The 26,094-nt window shown below is 29.1% G+C and overlaps 1 pseudogene; it reads right to left on the bottom strand.

Annotated features, from left to right (window-relative positions):
• Positions 1–61: 61 nt before the first annotated feature.
• Positions 62–25,320, bottom strand: LOC124949798 (annotated as a pseudogene).
• Positions 25,321–26,094: the final 774 nt, after the last annotated feature.

Here is a 26,094-nt window from a genome sequence, read left to right as displayed (position 1 = left end):
TAACTTCACCTGTCGTTTATCACCTATCGTCAGTAAACGCTAACTGTAGATAACCTCACCTGTCGGTAACTTCCTATCGTCGGTAAACTCTAACTGTCGGTAACCTCACTTGTAGGTAACTAATAATAAACAACGAAATACTGCTAGATATCAACAGCAATAATAATAATGATGATAACAATACTTCATAATTTACAATGATTAACAACTTAAAACAACGGTTAACAACATGTTTGATTCACCAGTATCTAATTTTTCTTATTATTATTACACTATATTTTCCAATAATAAACGTAGTTATTAAATAATAAAAGATAACTTAAGTATTTTATGAAAAAAAAATAATAATCAGTAACGCTAATGATTTTAATAAATAATAACCAGTTATGCCAATGAGCAGCGCCTCTCAAAGGAGTAACGTATGGAGGGACTCTCGAACTATTTTTTCGACTATTTATGCTTTATGAAGATCTAAGTATTTCCTCCGGATTACCCTTATTCCGTTTCCGTCCCTACTTATCAGCCATCCCGGAGGAAGACTCAAGGCAAGGAATATCCAAGGGAGTAACCATCCAAGATCTTCGTCACAGACGCAAACAGGAATTAATTTTTAAAGATCAACATCTGACAGTGAAATACCAAGCATTGCATCCAACGAGGAAAGAACTGAATGAGGCAAATTCCTTGAGGGAGCTTGATTGCGCATCAGGAGGAAAATAAATAGGCATTATTCCAAGTTCTATACTGACCTAAATGTGACTAGCTTATAGTGAAACGAGAGAGAATATAAGTTACTGAGGTCTACTTCATTTTTGATCGAGACCCGATCCGTGACGTCACACTTTCGACGTATAATAAGGAAAGTAACAAAAAATTAAAGTATATGCGAGGATATATTACGAACGGCATCAGCGAATTAGTGCGTAAGATGAGAGAAACGTGCGAAAGTCTGCATAGATAGATAAGAAACGATATCAATCTTTTAAGAGATGCGCCTCAATTCAGAAAATGTTATCAAACGATTCAGCAAACTACTTTAGATAAGAATCAAAACTCATTTAAACGGATTCGAGGGATTATTTAATTTCTTTTAACTTCTCTACGCCCGTGTACGGACATCATCAGAATGTGAAAATTTGTAATCTCATCCAAATAATTTAAAAACGTATTCGATCTATGTAGAATAAAGAGAGTAAAATGAAAATAAAATGCATGCGAGAATAAAATGCGAACAGCAACAAAGAATTAAAATGTAACGTCAGAGAAATGTGCGATTTTCGTCATACATAGATTAGAGAAGAAATAACAAAATAATGCTATGACATAGTTCAGAAAATGTTACCAAACATTTCAAGGTACTGCGTTATATAAGAATCAAGTTCTATTTTAAACGGATTCGAAATTTTTGATATCATTTCGTTATTTTGCACGTATAAGGAAGTTGTAATCTTGTCCGATTCATTTGAAAAAGGATTCTTTCGTGTAAAAATATAGAAAGTAACATGAAAATAAAGTAAAATAGTAACATGAAAATAAAGTGAAGAAGATATATTAAGAACAGTATCGAAGAATTTGAGAATAATAACAGGGAAAAGTGAGATTCTCGACCAAGATAGGTATGAAACGAAATAACTCGAAAGGAAACTGTGCCACTACTATGAAAAGCTTTCATCAGACTGCATTACACAAGAATCTAACTTGGTTTTAAAAAGAATTAACGTTTCTTAAATATTTCATTTTGTTTTATGCCTCTTCGCCCGTATGCGGATATCATCGGATCATAAAAAGTGCAATCTCATCTGATTCTTTTGGAAACGTATTCTATCGATGTAAAATAAAGAGAGTAATAAAAAAAAAAATAAAGTGCATGCTAGGATACAATACGTATAGTATCGAAGAATTAGAAAATAATAACAAAGTAACGTGAGATTCTCGACAAAGATAGGAATGAAACGAAATAACTCGAAAAGAAACTTTACCAGAGTTCAAAAAAGGTTACCTACAGTTTCATCAGATTGCAGTACATAAGAATAAGACTCGTTTTAAAAGGAATCAAGATTTTTGATATCATTTCGTTACGTTACACACTTCTTCCGCAGTGTACAATATGAACAGCAATGGAGAATTAGTATGTATTAGGTATACAATAATATCAAAGAAACGTGTAATTCTCGACAATAAAAATTGATATAACTCCGATAGAAATTGTACCACGATTCAGAAAGTGTTTCCAAACGATTATTTTAAAAGATAAATTATATAAATATAAAGTAAATAAATTTTATGTAATTTGATTAAGATTCTATTTGTTATAGTAATTAAATAATTTAAAAATATTTTTAAAAATTAATTATTTTTATAAAAGATTTGTATTTTGGTTTTATATGTTTAATTATTATAATATTTGGAATTTTAATGGATTGCTTTTTTAATTATATTAAAGCGAAAATTATTAAGATATATTGAAGATATGAAAAGTCCAAATAAAGTAATATTTTTGGGTATTTTTCAACCTTTTAGTGATGCAATTAAATTATTCGTAAAGGAAATTGTTAAATTGTATAAAACAAATTATTTAGTTTATTATTTAAGTCTAATAGTTAGATTTTTTTCAATTTTGATATTATTAATTGGTTTATCTTTTAAGGAGTATTTACTTTTGATAAATTTATTTTTATTGTGTATAATAAGGTGTTTAAGATGAGGTGTTTATATTATTATAATAAATGGTTGATCATCAAATTCTGATTATTCTGTATTAGGAGGCATTCGTGCAATTGCTCAGGCTTTATCTTATGAAGTTTTTATGTTTTTAATTTTTTTTTTATACTTTTTTATGTTAAAAGATTTAAGATAATTGATTTTGTTAAGTTTCAAGAAGGAATAATAAAATTTTGATCTGTAAATATGATGGTATCTGTTATATTATTTATAAGAATAGTAGCTGAGTTAAATCGTATACCTTTTGATTTTATTGAAGGTGAATTAGGATGTAATATTGAATATATAAGAGAGAGTTTTATCTTAATTATTTTAGCAGAATATATAATAATTATAATTTTGGGGATTATACTTATTATAATATTTATAAGCTATAAATTATCAAATTTTTAAAATATTTTATTTGTTTTATTGTTTATAATTTTAATTATTTGGAATCGTGGATATTTACCTCGAATACGATATGATAATTTAATGTATTTTTATTGATATTATTTTTTAAGAATAATTATATTTAATTGGTTAATAGTATTTATAATAAAATATTATTTTTATTCGATATATTAGTTTTTTTATTGTCAGTTTTTACCTAAAATAATAGTAATAAGTAAAGAAAAAATATGTTAAGTCTATTATTATAATAATGATAAATAGATAGTAATTTATAGATTAATTATATTGGTAGGTTAGTGCATTAAATTCAGGTTTTAATTAAATAAATTTAAAAATTTATATATAATATAATAAAATAATTTATGTAATATAATAATAATAATATATATATAATATAAGTAGATAGATAGATAATAGATAAATAAATGATAGATGATAAATAAATAAATAAAAATTTATATAAATAATAAGATAATAAAAAAAACTATAATAAATAATTAAAAACAAAAAAGTTAGTAGGATATTTTAATTTCTAAAGTTATATTTTCAAAATATATGCATAATTATTTGCTTATTAAATAAAAATTATTGATTTAATGATTGATAAAAATCAAATTTTATTTAATCAATTAAGATTAAGAAAAATTAAGAAATATAAAATAGAATAAAATTGTGTAAGTTCAATAAAAGATGTTTCAATTTCTTAATCTCCTAATTATGTGAGTATACAAAATGTTGAAAAAAAAATTTAGAAATTAATTTCATAAAATGGGTTAAATTTTAAATTGAATTTTTTTGATGAATTAGAAAATGATAGAATCAATAAAATTAAAATTGCTATTAATAAAGCTAGTACTCCTCCTAGTTTATTAGGTATTCCTCGTAAAATAGCATAAGCAAGAAGGATAAATATCATTTAGGCTTAATATGAATTGGAGTTATTATTGGGTTTGTTTTAATGAAATTATCTGGGTCATTTAGTAAACATGGATATTGAAATATAAATATGAAAATTAAAATTAATAAAAACATAAATGTAATTTAATCTTTTAATGAAAAGTGTTTATGGAAGAGAATTTTATAAATATTACTATTAATACCTAGAGGATTTAAAGAACCTGTTTCATGGAGAAATGTTAAATGAATAATAACTAGGAAAAGGATAATAAATTATATGATAAAATGAAATGAATAAAATCGATTTAATGTTTGTATATCAACAGTAAATCCACCTCAAATTATTAAACTATATAAGGAATTGCTGTCAGAAGGTTAGTGATTTCTTTGACTCCTCAAAAAGATATTTGCTGGATGATAAAATACAACCTAGGAATCCAGTTATTGTAGTTAATAAAAATATTATTACTTCAATAATACATGTACTGATAAAATTAAAAGATTGATAGTAAATTCTTCATCAAATGTAAAAATATAGTCAAATAAAGAAAACTGAATCTCCATTTCTATGTAATATTCGTATAATTCATCCATAATTTATATTGTATAATTTGGATTACTCTATTGAATGCTATATCAACAGATGGACAATTATGTATTGATAAAAAAATTCCAAAAATTAATTGGATTAATAACGATAATCCTAGAAGAGCTTCATTATTTCATAAATAATTAATATTAATTAGGATTGGTAAGTTGACAAGAGAATCTAATGTAATTTTAATTAAAGAATTTTGATAAATAAGTGATTTTTTCATATAAATTATTTTTTAATTATTCATAGATGTTTTATATCGATAAGACATATTTTTTTAATTAAAATAAGGATATTTGAAAAATATAAAAAGAATAATATAAATGTTTATCGGTGAATTTAATAATTGATTTAAGTAAATTAATGAGTGAATTAATTTTATTGATTTAGAAGATAATTTAGGAAAATTTAATAAATTTAAGATATTTATATTTATATAATAAAAATTATAATAATTAATAACAAATATTTTTGTTAATAAAATAAAAAGAATAATTAAAATTAAAATTAATTTTTTTTTTCGTTTAGAGTTAATATATTGATCAGAAATAAATCTTAAGAATAGTATAAATAAAATTATTAGTCCTCCAATAATTATCAAAAAATAAGAAATGTGTATAATAAAATAGAAGATAGATTTGTAATCAATAAAAATGATATAGTTGTTAAAGCAATAAACATAATGACAGATTATATGATAGATAAATTACGTTGTAAAATTATAAATATTACTATAAAAAATATTCTTAATCAAAAAATTATTGTGAGAATTGATTGTGACATTATATGTGTAATTAAAATAATAAATTAATTTTAATTTTTATATTATTATAATTTATATATAAAGAGAAATGGAATGAATTTGATTTTGTATATATATATAAGTTAGATATAAAACAATTTATTCAAGAAATAGATTTAAAAAACTATTAATTTTGGAGATTAAAGATATAATAATTAATTTTTTTTTTTGAAGCTTTAAAAAGATTATTATTTATTTAAAATTTACAAAATTTATGTTTTATTTTAATTATAAAGCTATATATATATAAATTAAATATATGAAGTAATTTATTTAAATTAAAGATAAAGTATAATATATGTAGTTAATTGGATTATGCCTGAATAATATTTTCGATTTAATTTTGTTTATAATAAGATTAATTTTGATATATAAATATTATAATCATGTTTAGATAGTATTAGTTTATATTGAATTTATTATAATTAATTTATTAAATATTTCTATAATAATAATAAATTTAATAAAAGATTTTTATTTATTAATTTTTATGGTTATATTCGTTATAGAAGGAATTTTAGATATTTCATTAATTGTAATAATGATTCGTTTTAATAAAAACGAATATTTTTAAAATCTTAATTTAATTATATGATAAAATTGATGTTAAGTTTAATATTTATAATTGGTTTATTTAATTAAAAAAAAATAAATTTTTTAAATCTTTAATTTAATTTTTTTTCTCGATATATATTAATGATTTGAATATGTTATTCAAGAAATATATGAGTTGGTGGATATTTTTTTATATAGATTATTATTCTTATATGTTAGTAATTTTAAGATTATGAATTAGATGATGTATATTAATTATTAATATAAGAAAATTAATAGAATTTGGTAGTTTAATTTTAATAATTTTGTTAATTATATATTTTTTTCTTTAAATTTATTAAAATTTTATTTAGTATTTGAGGTTATTCTATTATCAATTTTTTTTTTAATTTTGTATAGAGTGTTATTCTTGGATATATATATATATAACTAACTTATAATATATTAATATACACAGTAGTTCCCTCTATACTTTTCTTATGATTATTATTGTTATTATTTTTAAATTACAATAAATTAATAATTTTAATATTGATTTTTTCAAGTCTCGTTTTAAATGGATTCGAGATTTCTAATATCATTTCGTTAAATTTTACGCCTTTTCACCCATATTCGTTCATCGCCAGAACATGAAAAGTCAAGATCTCTTCCGATTCCTTTGAAAATGAATTCTATTGACACAGAATAGAGAAAGTAATAAGAATATAATGTGCTTGGGAAGACACAGTACAATCTCTTGACTTTATCGACGCAAATTAAACAGAATAACAAGTATATGAAACCCTATCGAGGATTCATTTTGAACATCAGCGGAGAATTGGCGTAATATCAGAGAAACGTGCATTTCTTGGCATAGATAGGTATGAATAGAAATAACATTGACATAAGTTGTTAAACAGTTTAGAAAATGTTAGCAGCTGATTTAGCGAACCGTATTACATAGGAATCAAGACCCGTTTTAAACAGATTCGATGTTTTTGATATCATTTCGTTACATTTTACGTCTATTATCCATTAGACAGCTATCTTCAAAGTATGAAAAGTTGAAATCTCTTCCGATTACTCCGAAAACGGATTCTATCAACGCTGAATAAAGAAATAAAAAGAATATAACGTGCTTGCGAGAAAACATTTCAAACAGCATCAAAAAATTGGCGTAATATCAAAGATAATTACGATTCTTGACACATATAGATAAGAAACGAAATAACTCCGAAAAATTTGACCATAGTCTAATAATTTTTACCAAATAGTTCAGCGGAATGTTTTATATAAAAAGGGTATCACGTTTTAAACAGATTCATGATTTTTGATATCCTTCCGTTACGTTTATGCCTATTTTCTCGTAAGTGACATTTGCCAAAAGACGAAAATTTCAAATCTCGTACAATTATTCCGAAATCTACTTTTATCAACACAGCTTAGCGAGAGTATTAAGAATATAACATAAATGCGTGAAAACTATTCAACGTACAACGGAAAATATGCGTAATGTTGGAAAAATATGACATTCTGTACTTAAATGTGTAAGAATAGATATAACTCCTACTGCGACACAATTATGAAAATATTACCAGTCGATTTGACAGACAGATTTACATAAGAAATACGTCTTGTTTATAACAAATTCGACATATTTGTTATCCTTTTGTTACGTTTCACGTAACATACATAAGGATTCGCGAATTTGGGGAATAGACAGAACATGAAAAGTTGAATTCTTGTCTGATTCCTTCGAAAACGGATTCTACCAACGCAATTTCATGAAAGTAACAAGAGTATAACTTGCTTGCGAATCGAAATAACTTCGAACTGAAATAGTATCACAGTTGTGAAAATGTTTCAATTACGTGGCGTATTCAATTACATAAGAAACAATTCTTCATTGAAACAGATTCGATATCTTTTCGTTATGTTTTACGCTTATTCTCGCGTAAGTAGTATATAAAAATTCCGTTAAGAGTCAATCGTCAAATATTCTCTTTTTAATATTCAGGAAAGTCTTTTCTTTTCTTTCTTTTTTTATTATCCAGACAAGATGTAGAAAATTGATGGCTTCACTTTCTGATAATATAAGCTTTAAAAGGGATAGTAATAATAATAATAATTATGATAATAATAAGAAGTTGTGACATCTGACAAGAATTGAAAACAATTAGCCGTATAATTCGAGTTATCTTTCATTATATAAATTTTTATTTTTCGTTTTATTAAACAGGGAAGAATTTAATTATTAATCCGTTTTCAGTATCCTTTATATTTTTTAATTTCAGTTTTAATTTCTTTTTTACCTTTTTTAAGTTAATATTGTTACTATATACACACGCATACAGATATAACATATATATCATATATTTCTATGTTTAATTTACTTACACATTTATTATTCTATCTTTCTCACAAACCATTTACTACTATTTCTATATCTTATTCAATTAATTCACTATTTTTTTATCTTACTCAAGCACAGATTAACTATCTCTCTATCTTATCCACTCATACACTAACTCACTATTTCTCTGTCTCAATAAAACACTTATTATTTATCTATCTCAATGAAACACTTATCACTTTTCCGTCTTACTCACTCACTCATTATTCTTTTATCTATCTTTCTTACTCATTTACTCACTCATTATTTTTTCAATTTGGTGAAATATATATCATTTCTCCAATTTACTCATTCACATACTCAATCACTATTTTTCTATTCTATTCCTCACACATTCACTCACTATTTCTCTATCAATTTCTCCAACTGATTACCTATTTGTCAATCTATTTATATACCTCTCTCACTCACGGCCTGACTCAATATTGCTCTTTCTTATCAAAACACACACAATTTCTTCACTTTTTTCATTCACACATTCACTCTTCATTTCCTTATCTTACTAACTCACACATTTATTTACCTCCTATTTCTTTATTTTGTTCAATTTCAAAGATAAAGAAAGAGAGAGAGAGAGAGAGAGAGAGAGAAAGAGAGAGAAGAGAGAAAGGAAGGTAGAAAGAGATAAGAGATGAGACGTCCTGCAATCTCGTCTATTCTGCGTCAGATCACACGAAATGTCTATCCTTGAAATTCATGGAAGTAACGTCATTGAAAAAATATTGTTTGAGTTTACATTTAATATTTTCATTTCACGTAAGTATGTATTTATATTTAACGTATCTAACGCTATTGCAAAGAATGTTAATTTAATTTATATTCATTAGATAAAAACTTATAGGATTAAGATTTATTAACACTAGATATACCGGCTATTTTAATATACTATTTCTACCAAAACCAATCAGAATGACTGGTGTAAAAAAAATCCTTATTGAGGCTTCCAGTTTTTATTCACACTTAAAATATGACAAAAAAGTTGATTAATATCGATTTTAATAGATAAATGAATTCATAGACATTATCAAGAAACAAAACGCTCAATTGTTTATAGTTTTTCCATCACAATTGTTGCATATGTAGATTTTGCTGTGTGTACACTTTCTGCATACACTTTTTTTGCATGTATTGCAAATTTTTCTAGTCTTATTGTTGTTGCAATATTCTATTTGACACCATTTGCGTATAGGAACCGTACCACTTGTAATTGGTATATTGGCTTCGTGTGGCTTTTGCCTTGAAATTTGATATTCTGAACCAAGCTCTTCTGCTAATCGAAACAAAAACTCTTTACGTATGATATTTTCTCCTGTTGTATTTTAGTACAATACCCAGCAATTTATTCCGGCTAAATCTAAAATATTGAAAAAAACTTAAAGTGGTCACCTTCTGGTCTTGATTTCACGGTATATTTTCGTGCCATTTGATCAGTGACATCGACGCCAAATTTAGTGACAATAAAACGATACAATTTCAAGTAATTTCTTAGCAGTTTATCAATTGTGACGTGTTTATGATTTGTACTTAGTATAAGTACTTTTTTATTTGGTTTACTCTTGTAAACGATAAGTGTGCATCCATTGGATTGATATAACGACGTTGAAAAACGAGCCATGCCATCTTTTTTCAGTTTGCAGGTTTTCGGCAGTTCCTTCTTGTTTGCGCGTATTGTTCCAAGCAACGAGGTATTTTTAGATCTTAATTTTAACGCCAAAGAAAAACTTGTAAAAAAATTATCGGTTGTCACAATTCGATCCGTCATGGTATACGGTTCAAAAAGTTTCATTACAACAAATTCATTTAGTAGGGTTGATGCATCTCGTCTTTTCCTAAATACGGAAACCCACTTACCACATATTTCGTCTGTACATCAGACGCCAGCCAGAATTTTATGCCAAATTTATGGGGTTTGTTTGGCATATACTGGGTAAATCTGCATCTGTCCTTCGTTGGAAAGAGTTGCTCATCCACGGTAATATAAGCTCCCGGTTTGAAGCAATTTTGACTGTTTTCAATAAATTTGACCCAGACTGCTGAGACTAAAGCGAATTTGTCTGTTTGCAAACGTCGACTCCTCTGATTTCTTTTGTCGAAACGAATATACCGCAGAATCTCAGTAAAATCGCCAATATGTAATACATCGGTCTCGTGATTCTCCAGAAATCATATTTCTGTGTCGATAAAACATTGCAGTACCCAACAATTGTTATAGCTTCCCCAATGCCTTTTTTTTACAGAATTTCTTCATAGAAACGTGTACCAGTTATTTTGACTGGTACTGGTATAAGTGTCAATAACAAAAAATATATTTGTTACTATTATATATAATGTAATAGTAAGTTCATAAAATGTATTCTCTACTTATAACTACAAAAATCACAACATCATTTCGGAAAGAAAATGTTATATGCAGTAGGAATTTTGAATTTAAATTGCATGATCAGTCAAAATGACTGGTCTGGTAAATCTAGTGTTAATTTTCATTCTCATTGATCCAAATTAAAAGTTATTACTACTACTACTACTGCTGTTACTACTACTATTGGTACTATTACTATTGTTACTATTAGTACTTATACTGAAACGATATTTCACGAGGTTGATCGTAAATGTTGAAAAAAAATTTGCGAAAATACATATACATTTTTTAACTTTACTAAATCCAAAATTGATATGAAATAGATGAATTTAGATAATAATTTGTTCTAATCGATTATTATTAATCGTAGTTGTGAAATATTTTGAATATAATTATATGTATAATAAATTCATCTTCTCTTATATATATATATATATACACACACACACACACACACACACACACACACACACACACACACACTATACATATAAAACACACAACATATAAAAGTTAAAAGTTGGTTGAATATTAAAATTTTTCAAATTGATTATTAAGTATGTATAAAGAAAATATTTTTAAATGAGAAACTGATGCATTAACCCTTCGACTACTGTTGGCGTCTAAAGAATTGAAATAAGAAAATGGACAGAAAAAGTGCATGCAAACATGATAAAACTAATGATTCTGATTCTGAATAAACAAGTAATTTTAAAATTCCTGTTCCTTTTTACAAGAGTATGATTAAAAATTGTCGTCTTTTAATCTCTTCATCAAGATCGGAAGAGAATAACACAAAGATACACCAAAGCAAAATAAAATGTAAAAATAAATTTTCCTGGGCCCAGGGAGATTTCCAACTTATAATTTTCGAATTTGATGACGAGAATAGAAAAATCAAAACAAAATGGGTAATCATCTATTCTCTATATTTTTCAAATATTCTTTGCGAAAGGACTTATAAATTATGGGCCGAATTAACAAATATTCTGGAAATAGACGATGTATATTAAAACGATAAATATTAAAAGAGACTATGTACATAAATCTACTGTTCCCGAAATGTATAATTTTTGGTTACCATGCTAATAGCACGAATACATAAGATATCTATATCAGAACATTCGTATAAGGATAAAATGATAAGAACAGAATCATTTGGAGAAATAATATCAAAAGATCGAAATACATTATTACTAAAGAACCAGCATTTTTATGATAATAACATTAAAAATCACGATCCAATCATAAAAATATACTATATTTTTAAACAATTAATAATATCCTTTAAAACTGCATATTATCCGTATGAAAAATTATGTATAGATAAAAGTTTGTTATTGTTTAAAGGAAGATATTATTTCAAACAATATATACCATCAAAAAAAAGCAGGTTTAGGATCAAATCCTTTATCTTGTATAATAACAAGGCTATATTCAAAATTTAAATGTATATTCCATGGCAAACATAATAATATCTGTAGATATACCATCAAAATGGATAGAAAATTCCGGAGAGATAATAATGACACAGTAATGTATGTTTTCATATTTAATGAACAAAATTTACACAAATTTGTGCGGTCTTTTTTAAATTAAATTATATATATCGTTCACATTTAATGTGACAAACTGAACGCGAATTTGATTGCTATGTGTGATCTAAATGTTAGGAAAAAAGAGACAAAAGAAAGAAAATATGAGACGAAAAGCTTCAAGAAAATCGATCAATCGTTCTTAGTCTACTAAAGTTCGTCAAATGTACAAACAAAAGGGCTAAAATAGGCGAAGAAAACAATTCTAAAGGATTTTTGTTTATATAAAGTCCTTTTTCATTCAAATTAACAAATTAACAATATAGAAACAATTTGATGACCTATTTTGTGGACATTTTTTCTATGAATAGAACTATACTAAAGAGGTAGAGAGAGGTAGAGAGAGAGAGAGAGAGAGAGAGAGAGAGAGAGAGAGAGAGAGAGAGAGAGAATGATGTTCGTTCGAACGAGCTCGTTTTATTTGAATGATTATTCGTTCGTTCTGTTAAAGCCAATGCCGATATTTTTCAAGGGTAATATGAGATTCTAAAAGTTCCGTACACGCGATACATGGACTACATCAAACACTACTATAACATTACATATATCATTAGACATACTAGGTAATAAATACTATTAGAAATTATCTTTGGATTATCAATGATTCAATATAAAATTCAACTTTTCAACGATTCATCCTATAAAAATATATAACAAACCGTTTGATATAAATTCAATTGAAAATTTATGGGGATTTATGGAATAGAAGAAAAGGAAAAGAAAAATATTTAAAGAATCTACCTTCAAAAAGTATAAGATAAATTATTATACCCGACGTGACTGATAATTTAATATATTCTATACAAAAATATATTTAAACTATCCAAAACGAATATCTAGTAAACATCAAAATCATTTATTTATTTATGTTAGAAAATATTTATTATGAAAGTTCTTTTTAAACATTTTGATCATCTCGATTTTGACAATATAGATTAGACGATATAACAGTTTTGAATATATTGAATTAATTATATTTTCCTATTAACTATTGATTTCTTCTGTATCTTTAGAAAGAATTTCTGCTCTTTCCTTTTTTTCTTTCTTTTTACATTTGATAACTAAGATAGATAAATAGGAATTGTAAAAAAGAAGAAAAAAATTATAAAAAACTATAGAACATAACAAAGAAATATGTATTTATAAAAAACCATAATGAATATCGAAAATACACTCTACACATGCTCGCGTTGCATACTAATTAGATTCTGAAAACTAGCCAGAATTCTATCACATTTTTGCACATATCTTTTGAAAAAGCACCAATCATGTTCGACGTATCATAAGATACTTTATGAAATATCTCAAAATATATCGATCGGATAATTACATTTACGAGTCTTCCTCCCTCTTACTCTCTCTCACTCTCTTTTTCACTCACTTTTCCTCCTTTATAGGAACATACGTAAAGAATTGAATAGAGTTCGTTGAACTATACGATCAAAAATGTATCGATGTGAAATTGATTTTTCTACTTTCGAACGGACAGGACTGAAATAGGATATCTATTATTCCTTTCATTGATACAATTTTCATATCATTCTATCGAAACTTTCATATATAATTAAAAATAAGAAAACAAATTAGAACGAAAGAAATTTGGGAAATGGAGAGAAAGGAAGGAACGAGAAAAACAGAAACGTCAACAAAACTATATATTAAAAATAATAGTTTTGTAATATATTAAAACACTTCGAAATATATCTTCATGATTTAATTATAATTCGAATTGCAAATTTATTGGACTTATTGGAGAACGTGAGAAAAATCTGCAACAGAGGGTGGATCAAAGGAACGAAGTCCCAGTGAATTTTTAATATAGCATTGCATGAACACGTCTAGTGTTTATCCATAGAGCCTGAGCTATTGTTTATTTAATCCAGTTGAAGAGTTATGATTGTTAGAAAATTTACGTCGATCGTACAAGTCGAATTGAATAAAAAATAAAAAAATCGGAAAGCTATTAACGATTATTTATTATCACTTAATTACTTTATAGGTTTCGTTTGAAACATGTTTAGGATTTATCGTTTCGATAAATGTGTATCTATTATTTACAAAAAAAAGATTATGGAATTTATTAGATAAATATATTAATTTATGAAATATGATTGATTTAACATCGAATGCATTAAATATATTTTAATGCTGAATTTTACAGACTTGATTTTTAATCTATTTAATTTTTAAAATATTTTTATTTGGAAAGAGAGAAAAAGGGAAAGAGAAAGAGGGAGAACAAGAAATAAAAATAAAAAAAGCGAAACGTCGAGAAAAGAAAACAACAAGAATAAATAAAAAAGAAAAGAAAAACAAAGAAAGAACACGGAAACAGAATAAAAAAAATAAGGATGACATTATTGTTAATAACTTTACATTAAATATTACTTTAATCGATGAGTTCTTCGATAAAGTCGTTAAAGGCAGTGACTACTGATTGCGTCCAGTTCTAACAGTGCGCTGTATATGATGAATAAATTCTATCGTAATCGAATTAAAAAGAAAAGAGAAAAGATTAAGGAACGGAGAAAAAAAATATATGAACTAGATAAAAGTCAAAAAGATATATTGATGAATAGATAAATGGACAGAGAGAGAAAGAGAAAGAGAGAGAGAAAGAGAGAGAAAAAGAAAAAGAGATAGATAGATAGATAGGTAAATAGAGAGACAGAGACAGAGAGAGCTTCGTTCAGTCGAAAAGAAACGTTTAACAACCGATTTATATTACAATTGAATGTTTACTTCTCTACGATTTTTGGAAAAAATCGGGAAATTCTTTTATCTTTTCTTTTTTTTCTGTTTTCTATTCTTCAGTTTTGTTTATGGATCGTATATCTCTTTTATTCTTTTAATAAATACTCATCGACGAAAAAAGTATAAAAGAAAAAAAGAAGAAAGAAACTAAAGAAATATAAAAAAAAGTTAAACAAATGAAATTAACAAATAAATTTTCATATAAATTACATTTTGCCTTTCGCTTGATTTTTCCTTTCTTTTCCCAGAATAAAATATCTCGCGCATGTTACAAAGATTCAGAGAACCGAAAACGATTAAAGTCATAGTTTAAAATCGAAATTTAAAAATTCCGCGAGATATTAATGAATAAATAAATAAGGAAAAAATAAAAGAAAAAGTAACTTTGGGGAGAAAAAACAAAGGCATTGAAACAAGTTGCCTAGCACTTGCAGACGACTTTGCTATAGTGTCAGACAACCTAAAACGTGCAACAAAACAAATCAATCTCTTGGAAGAAATAGCTAACAAAGCAGGTTTAAAAATCTCCGTAGAAAAAACTAAATTTATTACAAATATCAAGAACGCTCCAAAATGTTTAACTACAGATATTGGTCCATTGGAAAAAGTAAAGAAATTCAAATACCTGGGAGAAATAATTCAAGAAAATGGTTTAAAAAAATCTGCAGTAGAAGAAAGGGTACGCAAGATGGAAAGGGCGTATGGTAACACTAAGAATTTTTATAACAAAAAGTGTCTAAAAATCTTAAAATAAGCCATTACACTACAGTAGTGAAACCGGAATGCTTATACGCGAGTGAATGCTTGGTACTAAATTATAGATTAGATAAACTAGAAGTATTAGAAAGAAGAATCATGAGGAAAATTTTAGGCCCAGTGAAAACAACAGAAGTATAGAAATTAAGATCTAATGATGAAATATACAGGAACATAGAAGGCATAACAGAAACGATAAGGAAAAGAAGACTACAATTTTTTGGCCATACTTCCAGAATGGGTGATTCCAGACTAACAAAAAGGATACTCATGTACCTTTAGGAGAAAAAGGTAATAACTAGCTGGATTCAAGAGGTAAAGAAAGATCTAGAAAGAAATAATATAAGTGAGGAAGAAACTAGAGACAGAAAAATTTTTAGAAAGAGAGTATTAAACATGGAAGGATTCCAAGGAATATTGAAGAAGAAACCTGGTGCGAAGTAGTCTGAGGACAGAAAGAAACAACATAGTGAAAAGATGAAGGAATAATGGAGGGAACGGAAGAGAAAACAGCTAAGTGCGAAGAATTGAAATTGACACGTGGACCCTAGCAGACCTCATCGAAAGAAGAAGAAGAAGAAAAGAAAAAGAAGAAGTAAATAGTACATAAGGTAGCCTAGTTTGCACATGACGTGATGGAACAGAATTATACACATGGGATATTAATTAAACAAATCTGTATCGTTCTGTGTTTTTTTTCTCCTGTAAGACAAGAAGAAGTATTTATTCAATTCGACATGAATCGATACATTGGATCGATACATCGATCAAGATGGCCGAAGCTGGCCGAAGCTGCCCTTGACTATAAAAGGGGCGGGAACTTATTTTTGTTCAAATTGAGTTTACAGTTTCTCAACACCCCTACATAAACGAAAATGAGAAAAATATATAAAAAAAATCGATTCATTTAAAAATCTTTCAACCCCATTTGGAATTTAAAGTTTTGCAGCTTGGGTCCAAATAAACCTTCAGTTAGGACATCTGCTGCCATTTCCTCGATTGGGATGAATTTTACTCTGATTTCCTTCTTCTCGACACATTCCCGAAGGAAGTGATGTCTAATGTCTATGTGCTTCGTCCTTGGACGATATCCAGCATTTTTTGCCACATCTATAGCTCCTTTATTATCACAGAAAATTATGACTCTTGATAAAATAGCGTCGGGGTCCAGCTCTTTGGCTATTGCACGTAACCATAACGCTTCTTGTGCCGTTGAAGATAGCGCCATGTACTCGGCCTCCGTTGTGGATAACGCTACTGTGTGTTGTTTCTTGCTTTGCCAGGATATAGGTCTTCCTTGGAAGAGGAAGATGCTTCCAATAATCGAATGTTTATTGTCGGCGTCGTTCGCCCAATCAGAATCGCTGTAGTCTTCAATTTTTTGATTAGCTTTAATGTTGAAGACTAGTTTCGTGGAGAGAGTTTCCTTCAGGTACCTAAATATTCATTTCACCGCTGCCCAATGTAATCTCCTTGGATCTTGACAGAATCGGCTAGCTAGGCCTACCGCGTATGCGATATCTGGCCTTGTTCCTTGGCTGGCATAGAGTAAGCTACCTATAGCTTCTCTATATGGAATTTTTCTCATCTCATTCGTCTCTGCATCAGCTGATGTCTGATGCAGAGGCGAATGAGACATGGTCTTCTTTGGTTAATTTTTGGTTTGGATCGAATGGCTTCGGCACAGATTTGCAGTATGCCATTCCGAATTTTTCCAACATCCCTGGAATGTAAGTCTCCTAGTCGATGTATATTTCGTTCATTTCCTCGTTCCTTGTGATACGGACACCCAAGAGGTATCGTGCCTCGCCGAGGTCAGTCATCTGAAATTTTGCAAACAGTTCACACTTCAGTTGTTTCATCGTTGCACCATTATTTGCCAAGATGAACATATCATCGACATATATCCCTAGAATTAAATTCGACTCCTTGGTTTTTCGATAATATATACAGGGATCTGCTTTAGATTGTCTCAACTCCATCTCCTTGAGTGTTCCCTTTAGTTTCTTATTCCAGGCTCTTCCGCTCTGTTTGAGCCTATACATTGCTTTCCGCAAGCGCCATATCTTCTTCTCTTCGTTCGCTTTGATGAGTTCTTTTGGTGGTCTAACGTAAATCTCCTCTTCTAATTCTTCATGCAAGTAAGCAGTAGTGACGTCCATCTGGTCCATCTTCAACCCGTACTTTACAGCTAGGGCGCATTCCTATGCGGAATCTCACAGAAGCATACCTGATCACCGGTGAATAGGTTTCTTGGAAATCTATTCCTTCTTTTTGGCTACAACCTTTCACGACGAGTCGAGCTTTATGTCTTTCAACCTTCTCGGACAAGTCTTTGGGACCTGTGCCATTGCTTTGCATCCAAAAACCTTCAAGTTCCTTAAATCCGGTATCTGTCCGGTCCACATTTCTTCTGGAATTTTCTCGTCAATTCCGCTGACCGAAGATCTGTTGATTAGGCAAACACCCGTTGCTACCGCCTCTGCTCAGTATTTCTTTGGTAATTCTGCATCGAAGAGCATACTCTTCGCTCTCTCGACGATGGTACGGTTGATCCTTTCTGCTAAACCGTTTTACTCTGGCGTATATGGGACGGTTCATTGGTGTCTAATTCCAAATTTCTTCAGAATCTCCTCAAGTTCTCGATTCACTAACTCACCTCCGTTGTCAACTCGGATGGATTTGATCTCTTTTGTGGTCTGTTTTTTCACAAACGTTCTGAAATTCACGATGACGTCTCTGGCTTGGCCTTTTTCTGTTAAAAAATAGACAAAAACATTACGACTGAAATCACCGATCAAAGTTATGAAATACCTCGTCCCTCCAATGGATGCACTCTCCATAGGTCCACATAAATCTGAATGGATTACTTCGAGTATTTCTTTCGCACGTTTTCTTCCTTTGGAAACGGTTTCTTTGCAATCTTACCCTTGATGCATGGAATGCAAGGCTTTTCCTCAATATTACTTAGCTTTATTCCTGTCACCGTATCATTACTAAATTTTGATACGCCTTGATAATTAAAGTGGCCAAGTCTTCTGTGTCAAAGTTCTGCCGTCGATCGCTCTGCCGCAAAGAAGGCCCTGTCCGCTACGACGTCGAGCTTGTATATTCTAACTTCTAGCGACATCGTGCCTAGGTTATTTCACTCTTCGTCACGAATCTCGTTGATTTTTGGAGATAAAAGTACAGATAAACCCTTTTTAACCATTCGACTTATTGACAGCAGGTTAACTGAGCTTTCTGCTACATGGAGCACGTCGCGCGCTGTAATCTCTTGTACACCGTTACTCGTTGGAACCACCAGGCTCATGTCCCCTGTTGACCTTGCCGACATACCTTATTTGTTCGCCATAGTAACTGTCGCTACTGAGCATTTCCTTTGATTTCTCAATCCCTCATCCACCGCCGAAATATGGTTTGACGCACACGAGTCGACATACCAGTTTCCACCGTTCGTTCCCGTTGACGATAGGAAAGCCCAATACGCTTTACTTTGTGTTGGTACTGTCTTCTTTTCAATTTGTTCGCTTGTATTTGGTTGTTCGGTTAGCTTTACTTTACATTTACTCGCAAATTCTCCTGTGCGTTTGCATCGAAAGCACCGTACAGTCTTTGATTTCGTTTTCGTCCCGCCTGTGTACAATGCTGTGTCGCTGCTCGCGCACTTTACGCTTTTTGTTCCCTTGACGTCTTGTAGCAACTTTGTCTTTATCGAGTCTGTGAATATCGCTGTCCTAGAATTTTCCAGGTCTATAATCATGGGGCGGTATTCGTCCGGTAGTCCTGCCAGAAACAGCGTTCCTATCCACTCGTCTGATACCTTGAACCCTTCGCCATTAAGTTTTTGAACAGTTGCTGTTGTAATGTTTACATATTCCTCAACATCTTTGCATTTTTGTAGTTGCTAAGGTCCTCAAGAGGCTGACCTTCCGCGTCAATCCCGAGTCTTCGAAAGTAGTTTGTAATTTTTCCATACCTCTTTTGCGGTGGCACACTCCTGAATGTGTGTTTAGTTTATAGGGTCTACTGATAAGATGAGCTTTAACTTAGCCTTTGTTGCCCTTTTTTCATCAGCTAGGTACTCTTCAGTTCCCAGTACGTACCCCCACAGATTGCCATGTTCCAGCCACGCTTGCATCGCAAATTTCCATGTTGCATTACTTGATTTGAGGTCGACATCCTTGACGGTAACGAAGTTCCCCCTTTTTCACAGCGAATAATGAATCATTCCATGAGAATAATAAAATTCTCCTTTTTTTTTACACGTATCTCACACGTTACGCGGCACGAACAAGAAATCGCCCTTTTGAGGTTAGATCTCCCATGCCTTGTGTTCTAGTCTCAACACACACTGATATCATAAAAGTAAAAAAATATTGACGCTGTCCTTCGCACGCTACATTTTTCTTTATGTTCTTTTTATTTAATTTTCATGTCACTTGGGCCCATAACCTGATGGAACAGGATTATGCACATGGGATATTAATTAAACAAATTTGTATCGTTCTGTGTTTTTTTTTTTTTCTTGTTTTTTTCCCCTGTGAGACAAGAAGTGTTTATTCAAATCGACAGGAATCGATACATTGAGTCGATACATCCATCAAGATAGCTGAAGCTGGCTTTGACTATAAAAGGGGCGGGAATTTATTTTTTGTTCAAATTGAGTTTACAGTTTTTTAACATGACGTCACATGTGTATCATCGTCCTTCTTTTTTATTCTTCTTCTTTTCTACTACTACTCGACAAAAGACGATAATGTTGAAGTTTAAGAAAAAAGAAATTCGTCGATAATCCTTATTAAATCGGCATTTACAGTGGATTTATTTTTCATGTGAATGATTCACACTGGTATAATCGAGCATCAGCATTCACACGAAACGAATATTCAACTTCATTAAAATGAATTTGAACACAAATCCATAAATATATGTATGATGATGTGGATATATATATACATATATATATGAATATATATATATATATATATATATATATATATATATATATGTAAAGAAAGTATACTTTCTTCAGGTAGATTTGCCCCGCCCTTCCTTTGTCCTTTGTTATCTACAAATTCTTTTGTTACCTACAAATCGAGCCGTTAAGATTTGGAAGAGAAACGGGCAGTAAGAAATAGAACATAGATGAGAGAAGTAGCACGAGAGTGTAGTATAAAATTTAACCAGTGTTAATAAACGTAAATTGTCGTTTCTTTATTCACAGAGAAACTTATTTTCGTTTATCCCCTCACCTTATCTATTCGAGATATTATATGTATATGTATGTGTGCTTATATGCACGTGGATATGTATGTGTATTATTGAATGTATGTTTTCGTGCAAAAAGTGAAACAGTTTTGCGGTATTGTTGCTCTTGTATTGGTAGTCTACTTGACGTTTCCAATTATGAAAAAATGAGAAAAATAGACGGCGAAGGATCCGTGAAGTTATATGCGTTCAATGGAAGCTCTCTTTCGACATGTATTATCGATCTTCCATGATATCAATGATGAACAGAATTGCTTTCGGAGGTTGCGTTTATATTCCTCTTTTACATGCCAAACACAAATATTATTTTATAACTTTATTTTCTTCTTTCCAAATGTTTGCAATTAGAAACATTTTACTAATAAATACACACGCACATGTTAAAACATATGTTTTCTTTATAAATTAGTCACTCGTCTCAATTTTCTATCTTATTAAATCGGCATGAATTTTTATAATTAATGATTTACTAAATATTATGATTGACTAAATGTTTAATCAATTTTTATTCAAAAATATAATAAAAATCCTTGGACTTACTTATTATAAGCGATTACTATTAATTATTAAAAAATGAGAACTATGAATTATTAGTAAACTATGAATTATTAAAAAACAAATCATATAACTTCACTTGTAATCCAGAGCGAATACCATCGTGAATGTCTTCTTTTTCATTTTCCTTATTAAAATTCGTGAATATCGATTCTTTACCATTTTCACGAGAGAAAATATATAAGAATAAATTAAAATATTCAAAATGTCTAATAATTATAATTTAAACAAGAAGACCCTATCTTCATCTAATAAATAAATAAAAAAGAATAAAACATTCACGAATAAATCTCTTAAAAAATTTACTCGTGCTCACTCAATATTCTTCTACTAAGTAATTACCTACTAATCTGTCACACTCGTGCTGATTTGGACTTTTCGTTTTCGACATGATTAAGTGATCAGAAGGACTTAAAAATTCATTTACTACTTAAAAAGATCTGCGATGACTCCAAAACACTCGTTCGAGATTTAGATCGAAATTGAGGGTGGATGATTCGTAGCTAATTGAACATGAGATAGATCGATATCGAAGATGAGATCCTCTTCAATAATGAACTGATTCTAATACGCGGTAGTTATTTTTTTAACAAATGATTACTGAAGTTACTTCGCGAAACTCTACTATCTTTTATAATTACAGCTTGTGCGTTTGTTAAAAAAGTAAAAACTTTGCGAACGAATAATGATTCGCATCACTGCATTGCACGCAATCGATGTAAGTTCACTTGTTGTTTAAATTGCAACATACGAACAAACAAACACTGGTTTTATTTCGAGATATTTATATATATTTTAGCGATACAAACACTCGATTACATCATTACTTTACTCGCGTTTGCAATGATGTTCAGAAACAGAAAAATAAAGACTAAGTTATTAATATCATTGTTATTTTTAAGAATTGTACGCATTATTTATCATAAGTTCAATATAAAAATATATTTACTTTAAGTTTTTACTTTGATACTTACACGAAAGACATCCTGAGATAACTCCGATGTTTATTAGCCGAAATTTCAATGAAAAATAACCCAAATGCAAATGTCAAAGTCAATCTAAAGTTTGTTTTTGTATACATTTCAATTAGCTAATGACTGCAACATCAAAATTAAATATAGACAATATATATTAAGATTATATTTAATAAAGACAACGATTTCGAGTATAAAATTTAACTTACCAAAATTTTAAATAAAAGTTATTTTATATTCAATGCATATTCCGAGCAATGAAATGTTTAAGCGAATCTGCTATCGTTTAAATATTTGTCTATTATTCTGTGTCTAAATTAAAGATCATTTATATAACTAGAAAATTATCAAATTTATAAATTATTGGAGCTTATCAACATGAAAAATGAGTATCTCGATATTCTTCAATTTTCTTTAAAACTTACACATTCGATGTTTCATCTGCATCAAGATTATAAGATTTAATGAGTGTATGAAATGTCCGATATAGATTAGAGTAGAATGAACGTGGTCTTCTTTCCTGCAAACAATTTTTGAAATAGCAGTTAAAATATATAAATATTTAATTAAATAAGTGAATTTTTAAAATATTTTCTTACCTCTACATTACTATGAACTAACTGATAAAGTGTTTCAGACATTATCTTCCAAATCATTAAGAGAAATCTTTCCAAGATATCTAGACTAAGATTACTGTGTAATATTATTAAATTTGAATCATGATGCTAAAAAAGTCGATCCATCGCATTATTAATATTGTAGTATCTATTAATTCTGCTTCTTCCATGAGATATCTACAATAGATAGATAGAATATTTTTTATAAACATTTTGAGTGAACCACTTATATATTTTTTTATAAGTGTGAGGCGAAATTTTACTCACTTCCTTATAGCAGGTGCCATTTTGTACGTAACAACTTCTAACAATTCAATAATTTTATTTTTCAAGTCTGCCGCATTAGTAATGATCAGTGATGAGTTTGTTAGGAACGACCGGTCTTTTCTTCAGTCTTGTCTTCTCTTAAAGCATCGACGATACCTTGAAGGCCTATCAATGGACCAATCGATGTTTTGATATAATCAATATTATTAATAGCAAAACACCGAGTATTAGATACACATTACTTTCAATAAGGTTTTCTAAATTTGTTGTAGTTTTTGCTTATGTAGCCATTTTATCAGCATATGCAATAAAATATTTACAAATATCCTGTAACACCATTTTCGTACTCATGTTAATATGATCATGAATATAACAAATGAGAGAAAAAAATTGAAAGATATTAATAACGTACGTCTATAATTTTAGTGGTAAATGTATAAGATCCGTCATCATCGGGCCATGCCAATTATGTCCAGAAAACTTTGATTGGATAAAAAATCGATAATATGTCATTTGTACCGGATGAATATTGCACAGTATTATCAATAGCCTATAATGTATCAAATTCAACAGCTCTATCGACTCGTTTTAAAGCCGTATATACTGCAATATTCAACCAATGTGCTACACCAACTTTAAACTAGTCGTGAAAATTTTTTATTATATTTTCATAAATTTCAATTCTTCGACATAAACTATTTGCCCCGGTCTATAAAACAATTAATTATTTTTAAAAAGATATGTTAAATGATCATTAAAATAATTTATTGCTTTTAAATCTTACATAATTAATCGCTGAAACGAAATAGAATTCGTACAACAAAGTTGTACCAAAAGTTAATTGAGAATCATTATTACTACTGACTTCTATATGTTTTAATCATACACACATATATTCCACAGCATCAATATTATTTAGGCTTATTTTTTTCATACATAATATGCAATGTTCTTATACAAAGGAAATTAATTTATCTAAAAATGAAATGTTTACATAAGCGAATAAAGAACATAAAATAAATTTCAATAATAATGATATACTTTTGTATATAACCTACTTAAAGAACAGTTTGTCTTAACAATCTATAGATCTTCGTAAATCTGCTCCGATTAATTGGATTATCTTAATTTGATATCAGAATGCATCAAATTCGTCCGATGTAGTCTCTAGTCTAATATTACTTGCTATGTGCTCAAACCTTTTAATATAACAATATATGATCACCAATAATTAATATAAATTATATTTGAAAAAGTATATACAAACAAAAAGTATTGTATAGACTTACCATACGACACTACATTTTATAACTGTGTTCCCTAAATTTCGAATAATATCCAATTTCATACCATCTATTTCTGGAAAGCAAAGATATATCTTTGTAAGGAATAGATCATAATCTTCAAAAATTTTGAGAGTAACAATATACGATAATATCCTATAATTAAGTAAATTAATACAATTATTGTACTTTTGAAAAAGTTATAATGCTGTGATCGAGAAAGATAGATCCTAAAATGACTGATAACTGTATTATGGCATTCTTGTCTTTAAAAATTAATCTTATTTTCCATATATTATTAAAACAAGAATAAAATGGTTTCCTTGTAGCATCGAAATAGTTTGGGGTTTCATCTGTAAAAAATAATACATTATCCATTGATTTTAACAAATCAAATATCAATTTATTAAAAACCATAAAATTAAGTAAATAGATCCTAGCACATTCAATCCATTGTGCTAAAGCACTGTTTCTAGCTAAGAGATAACGATGTGCATTAAGTTTGAGGATCAAAGTTTCCATAGGACTTGACATAAAAGCCAATTTTCTTCTTTTTCTTCTTCATTCAATGGGTCCTGCTAGGGACCACGTGCCAATTTCAATTCTTCGCACTTAGCTGTTTTCTCTTCCGTTCCCTCCAATATTCCTTCATCTTTTCACTATGCTGTTTCTTTCTGTCCTCAGACCACTTCGCACCAGGTTTCTTCTTCAATATTCCTTGGAATCCTTCCATGCTTAATACCCTCTTTCTAAAAATCTCTCTGTCTTTAGTTTCTTCCTCACTTATATTATTTCTTTCTAGATCTTTCTTTACCTCTTGAATCCAGCTAGTTATTGCCTTTTTCTCCCAAAAGTACATGAGTATCCCTTTGTTAGTCTGGAATCATCCATTCTGTAAATATGGCCAAAAAATTGTAGTCTTCTTTTCCTTATCGTTTCTGTTATGTCTTTTATGTTCCTGTATATTTCATTATTAGATCTTAATTTCTATACTTCTGTTGTTTTCACTGGGCCTAAAATTTTCCTCATGATTCTTCTTTCTAATACTTCTAGTTTATCTAATCTATAATTTAGTACCAAGCATTCACTCGCGTATAAGCATTCCGGTTTCACTACTGTAGTGTAATGGCTTATTTTAAGATTTTTAGACACTTTTTGTTATAAAAATTCTTAGTGATACCATACGCTCTTTCCATCTTGCGTACCCTTTCTTCTACTGCAGATTTTTCTAAACCATTTTCTTGAATTATTTCTCCCAGGTATTTGAATTTCTTTACTTTTTCCAATGGACCAATATCTGTAGTTAAA

Source organism: Vespa velutina, chromosome 6 (genome assembly GCF_912470025.1).
Source record: "Vespa velutina chromosome 6, iVesVel2.1, whole genome shotgun sequence".
Lineage (NCBI taxonomy): Eukaryota > Metazoa > Arthropoda > Insecta > Hymenoptera > Vespidae > Vespa > Vespa velutina.
The sequence above is the reverse complement of the archived record's forward strand: the minus strand, read 5'-3'. Positions and strand labels throughout refer to the sequence as shown.